Genomic DNA, 6,000 nt, shown 5'->3' with positions numbered 1-6,000 from the left:
TGGGACAATAGACTGAGGCTACATTGTGTGGAAACTATGGTTACGGAATGAAAAGTAAATGTTATAAAAGAGCATCGTGCATAAACTGTCACAGAGTTAATGAAAATGCAGAAGTGAGGGGGAGAGAAAATGGCAGTGTTCTTAGAAACTTCATCTTTTACAGTCAGCAGACATATCTCGAGTGACCCCTCAAGAAACTGAGACATGGGTTTTGTGACCGTAGCCAGGGAACCAAGAGAAAGACGGCCGGCCGACCGATGACTCCAGTTCTCGGAAAGTCAGACCCAGGTAAACATCTTTGAAAAAAAAAATACAGATCAAACAGCAAAAACATAGAAGTGGAAGCTTGAAGACAAAAATCGTAGCACGAAACGGTGGGACTGACGTTAAGCATACTTGTCGCGTGAATAAATAAAAATAGATGCAATGAAATATAAAGATATAAAATATAAAGGGAACCTATTCCCTTTCAAAAATTGTTCAAACCGAGTAAGAAAGACAAAGCAACCGTGTGCCGTCTACGCCCCAGAGGCTAAGAGCACGAGGGTGAGCGGACACGCACAAGCCGGCCATGCTCAAGGTCGCAGGTGGCCAGCAAGGTGGCCGTCGAGGCAGGACGGCAAAGAAGGCAAAGCGGGAGGGCTCATCGCTCAGCGGATATTTGCGCGCAGAATACGGAGCATGGGATGAAAGCCGGACACGCGAAGGGTAAGCTAATGGCTGCTGCGGGGACTTGAAGTCCCCTCCCTGGGCCGGAGCTGCTGGCTCACGATGGAAGGAATCAAGTTGGTGGCTTGATGGAAGGAGTTGGGTTTGGTGGGGAGGGTTCCGGGGAAACTCCCGTATCTACTTCTCAGGGGTAGTGGTCTTTTATCAGGTAAAGCAAGACTTTACTGATGGATGTCTCTCCAGGCACTAAGCAGGCATGGTCCCCGGGCCACAACCTGTTCCAGAGCAGAGGCGTCGTCCAGGGACTGGCCGGGTCAGAAGGCCACGCCTACACCCTTTCCAGGGGAGAAAACTGAGGCCAGCTGCAGGGTGCCCGGCTCTGCCTTAAAACCGCCACCTGTGAGTTTGAGTCATCAGGCGCCCTGTTATCCAGGATCTAGCCTCAGTCACTTTTGCTCGTTACTTCCCCTCCTCGTTGAAACCTCAGTGACGGGATCCTTTGCTAAATTACATGAACACCCATGTCAGTTTGGGTGGGAAGCTTTGGCTGAGAGGAAACGCACTGCGAAGCTACGATTTTGATACAGAAACTGTTTCGGGGAGCCTGGGTGGCTTAGTCAGTAAGCATCCGACTTCGGCTCAGGTCATGATCTCATGTCCGTGGGTTCGAGCCCCGCGTCGGGCTCTGTGCTGACAGCTCGGAGCCTGGAGCCTGCTTCGGATTCTGTGTCTCCCCAGCTCTCTGTGCCCCTCCCCTGCTCACGCTCTGTCTCTCACTCTCAAAAAGGAATAATAAAACCATTAAAAACCCAGAAACCCTTTGGAGTGCAGACAGGCTTAGGATGGGGTGGCTCTCCCCAGTGGCTATGGGGCGTGGGTCTCAGCTTTCGTGCAATGTGTGGGCCTGAAGGAGGTTTTGCAAAGATAGGCTCGGGGGCTCCAGGGGCCTTAGAATCCACCCAATTCTTACTCTGCAAAGAGAAAACTGAGGCCAGGGAGGGGAAGAGACGCGGCTTGCCTGAAGGTGCCGCCCTGTAGGCTGGAGCACGCATCGCCAGCCGGGTGTGCAGAGATCTGTGTAAGAGGCACACGCAGAGTGGACACACACGCACGCACGCACGCACGCACAAGCCCCTGTGTTGCAAGCATGCACATTAGATTGCTTTTCCCTCATTTAGTCCTAATGGCCCACGACACCCATCCCCGTTTCCTTCCCGAGTTTCTGCATGGAGAACACGCGTAGCAGTCACGGAATAAACGGAGGTGAGGCCTCGTTTGTCGCCGGAGAGCCCACCCTGGTGGGTGAGCAGCAGTGACGGTGATCTGTGCTACTGCTTTAAAGACCAAAGGTCTGAGGGGCGCCTGGGTGGCGCAGTCGGTTAAGCGTCCGACTTCAGCCAGGTCACGATCTCGCGGTCCGTGAGTTCGAGCCCCGCGTCGGGCTCTGGGCTGATGGCTCGGAGCCTGGAGCCTGTTCCGATTCTGTGTCTCCCTCTCTCTCTGCCCCTCCCCCGTTCATGCTCTGTCTCTCTCTGTCCCAAAAATAAATAAAAAACGTTGAAAAAAAAAATTAAAAAAAGACCAAAGGTCTGAAACGAAAGAATGTCCACTGGCGGAAGCGGGGGGGACGCTGTCTTGGCCGGGGGCGGCCGACTCTGGGGTGCGACATGTTTGCCGGCTCTGAGTATTGGCGTTCTGGAGCCAGGTTCCCGTTCGCCTGCACACGTCCCAGCCACAGCCTGCTTGGGCTCACAAAGGTCAACACCGCTGCCCTTGACCCCTCGGACGAGAGCCCCACCCTTGGCATTCAGAGTTTCTCGGTTAACATTTTGTCGGCGGTTTTGCACAAGTAAGGAGCGCCTCATGACCGTCCTATTAATAGCCCAGATTTCACACTTTTTTTTCAACTCTGCTTTGAAAAACAAGAATTTTTTTTTTAACCTCATTAGCATGGAAACTCCGCATTCATGGAAACGCCTTGAATTACAGAAGCCAGCCGCCCTCTGACGAGTGGCAGGCAGTCGCCTTGGCAGAAAGCACGCACCAGCCAGCGGTCCCAGGTCCTGGAAAGGTGGGTTTCGTCCCAACGTTGGGTTTCGTCCACGTTTTCCTGCTCACGGGGGTCACTCGTGCGGCATCTGGCCTTTCCCTGTGGTGACCATTTTGTGTTCTGAGGCTTTTCAGGTCCCAAGTCGTCTCTGAATAGGTGGCCTTGCGAGCCTTCTCGGGCCTAAGGGAGCACGCAGTCAGGCCGTGGTGATGCCCTTCAGCAGTGCTCGGGGACGGAGGAGAGACGGCCGCCCCCCCACGGCCTCCCCCTCCTTCCCTGCACCCCAGAGGCATCCGGCCTCACTAGCGACCCTCTTAAGTACGCCGCGCCCCGGTCAGTAGACGAGGAGCCTGGAGAAAGGGCCCCGGGCTAACTGTCGCTGCTTCAGAAAATCCTTCCCGGGCGGCAGCGGGTGGGAGGCTGGTGGGAAGAGAAAAGCCATCTTGCCCACCCCTCCTCTGCAGGCACCTCGAGGTAAGCATTTGTGTCGCCGCATTTCGGGTTCTCCAGGGCCCTGGGAGGACCCTGTCACCCCGCTCCCGGGTGATTGACAAGGAAACCCGGTGCAGAGAAGTTGGGTAATTTGCCCAGAGCCACCAGGCTCTCCAGGGACAGAGCCTACCGCCGTGCGGAGATGTCCCCGAAGCACGTTTGATCTTCCTCCGGCACAAGTGGCCTTCAGAAACATCGGTTTCCCTAAGCTCCTCCGGCACCTGTGAGCTGCAGGGCAGGGGAAGAGACGAGGAAACTGTGGGCAGTTCGAAGGGTCCGGGAGCAGAGGCGAGCCTCTCAGGGAGGCCCGGTTAACAAGGGGGTCAAGACGTGCGCAGAAGACGCCAGAGATACAGGGGTTCATCTCGCAGTTGTTATGACTCTCCTATTAAGTCTATTTCCCCCGGGGCAGGGGTGCAGAGGGAAGGGACACGTAGCATCACAGAGCAGTCACCTGTGGAAAGCGTGAGCTAGTTTTGTTTATTAAGTGGCCTCACTCTTGCCCATCGGGAGGAGTCTCCCAGATATACCATAAACAAACCGAAAATGTCCCTCGCGTTGAAGAGATCGGGCCACGGTTGTCTATTTCTATATCCCCCACTCTGTAGAGCAAATCGGTCAGCGAGAAGATAGGTCGATTTTTATTGCTGAGAATGAGAATGTTACTTGAGAGTTAATGCCACCATGCGCCCTAACCTAAGCCCTGATGCGGACAGCACGCTCTTGTCCGGGCCGCAGCCGCATCTCTGGGCCATCGGCCGGCCCTCAGGACGGGGGCAGACACGAGCCTTTCTACTAACTGGACAGCAGACCAATAAGGAATACAGAACACCCACTGCCTTCCTTAGTGTCTTAACAACTAGGAAAATGCAATATATTTAAAAAATGTTTAATGTTTACTTATTCTTGAGAGAGAGAGAGAGAGAGAGAGAGCGCTAGCGGGGGAGGGGCAGAGAGAGGGAGACACAGAATCTGAAGCAGGCTCCAGGCTCTGAGCTGTCAGCACAGAGCCCGACGTGGGTCTCGAACCCATGAACCGTGAGATCATAACCTGAGCCGAAGTCGGACGCTCAACTGACTGAGCCCCTCAGGCGCCCCGAAGGTGCCATATATTACAAATGTCCACACAGTCCTTGTTTGAAATGGCAAAAAGTAACGATAGTAAACAGAAGCAATCCAAATGCTGGGAGAGGAGCGTTATTCGGAAGTAACCGTGAGCTGTCTGCGTGTGGTTGCAGGGGCGTCGCACAAATACGACAGTCAAAGAATGTACACGACGCAGCGCCCAGCCCGGCCGACGCTGAGGGCTTTCTGAGCTCTGGGCTGCAGCTCGGCCTCGACTGCCGAGGTTAGACTGGTGGGCTGGGCAGGAGACCTCTCCCTGCCTGAGAATCGCGTGGCCCAGGAGGCACAGGGAGCCCCGGGTGGCCCAGGCAGAGAGGGTGTGGAGGCACACCGGTGCCCCGGGGAAGGAGGATGAGGTGGGCCGACGGGATGGGTCAAGTGGAACAAAAAGCCCGAGGGACAGGGGCGGGAGGGACGGCCGTGGCCAAGGCCAGGATACAAAGGGGGGCTGCCCGGAAGCAGGACCAGGAGCCGGGTGGCTGCCCGGACGCTCACACCCCCCCCCTTCCCCCCCCCCCCCCCAGCAGACGGGAAACAAGCGAACTCTCAGGACGTGATGTGACGGCAGCCAGAGTCACCACGAAGCTCCGCCCTTGGGGCGCAGACGCGTGTGGGCGGCCATCTGTGCCTGGGACAGAGTTGGACAGTCACCAGGCGGGGACCCACCTCCCGACAGCGATCCCCCAGTGTCCCGTGCTCCTGGGCTGACGTCTAGACATGTTTCTGGCGGAGCCATCGTTCTGATTAGTGGGAGCCTTGGTCGATCAATGCGGGCACTTCCTGTGGTTTTCCAGGCTGTGTGGGCTTCCCCTGCGGAGCAGAGCTGGGCGCGGCTCCCGCACCCTGGGCCCACTCCAGGAGGAGGCTACCCTGGGGCACCTGCCCCCCGACTCCAGTCCCCTTCCAGGAACAGCGTTGCACCTCTTCAGCGGCTGTTTCTTCCGTTTCCTCCTGTGGTTCCACATTGCCTGAACGCGGGGCAGGTCTCCTCCCTCCGACCAGCGGCAGACAGCATTTCTCACTCTTGTAGTTCATCCTTTGGGTTTGGGGTTCTCTGCGCACCCACTCTCCCTCCATACCCAGGGGTCGGCTCGGGGCTGCAGCCACCCCCTTGGGTACCCCGTCTGCGCCGGGTCACCCAGGCCCGTCTCCCGGCCTGCCCTCTGGTCTCCCCCACTCTCTCTTTGTCCTTTCTTACTGCGGGTAATTTCATGGGCCCAGGCACTTGGTCAAGCATTGTTCTGGGCGTTTCGGTGAGGGTGTGTCTGAATGGGATTCACATCCGACTCAGTACACCGGGTAAAGCGGACCACTGAACCTGATCCGGGGGGCCTCCCATGGTCAATGACCCATCCCCCAGAGAAAGGGGATTTCTCTCACCTGACTGCCTTCCTATCAGGACGTCAGCTTTTTCCTGCCTTGGGACTCAAACAGAAACAATGTGTCCTTTTGGGTCTGGAGGCTGCTGGCCTTCAGGTCATCCTGGGCCTCATACTCGCACAGTGCAGACCTGGGACTTGTCAGCCTCTGTAATTCCGGGAGCCCGTGCCTTACAATAAACACACACACACACACACACACACACACACACACACACATCTTTGGTTCTAGTTCTCTGCAGAACCCTGACTAATAACGTAAGATTTTAGGAGAAAAACATGTTT

The sequence above is a fragment of the Lynx canadensis genome, chromosome D4 (genome assembly GCF_007474595.2).
Source record: "Lynx canadensis isolate LIC74 chromosome D4, mLynCan4.pri.v2, whole genome shotgun sequence".
NCBI lineage: Eukaryota > Metazoa > Chordata > Mammalia > Carnivora > Felidae > Lynx > Lynx canadensis.
Note: the sequence above shows the minus strand (reverse complement) of the source record.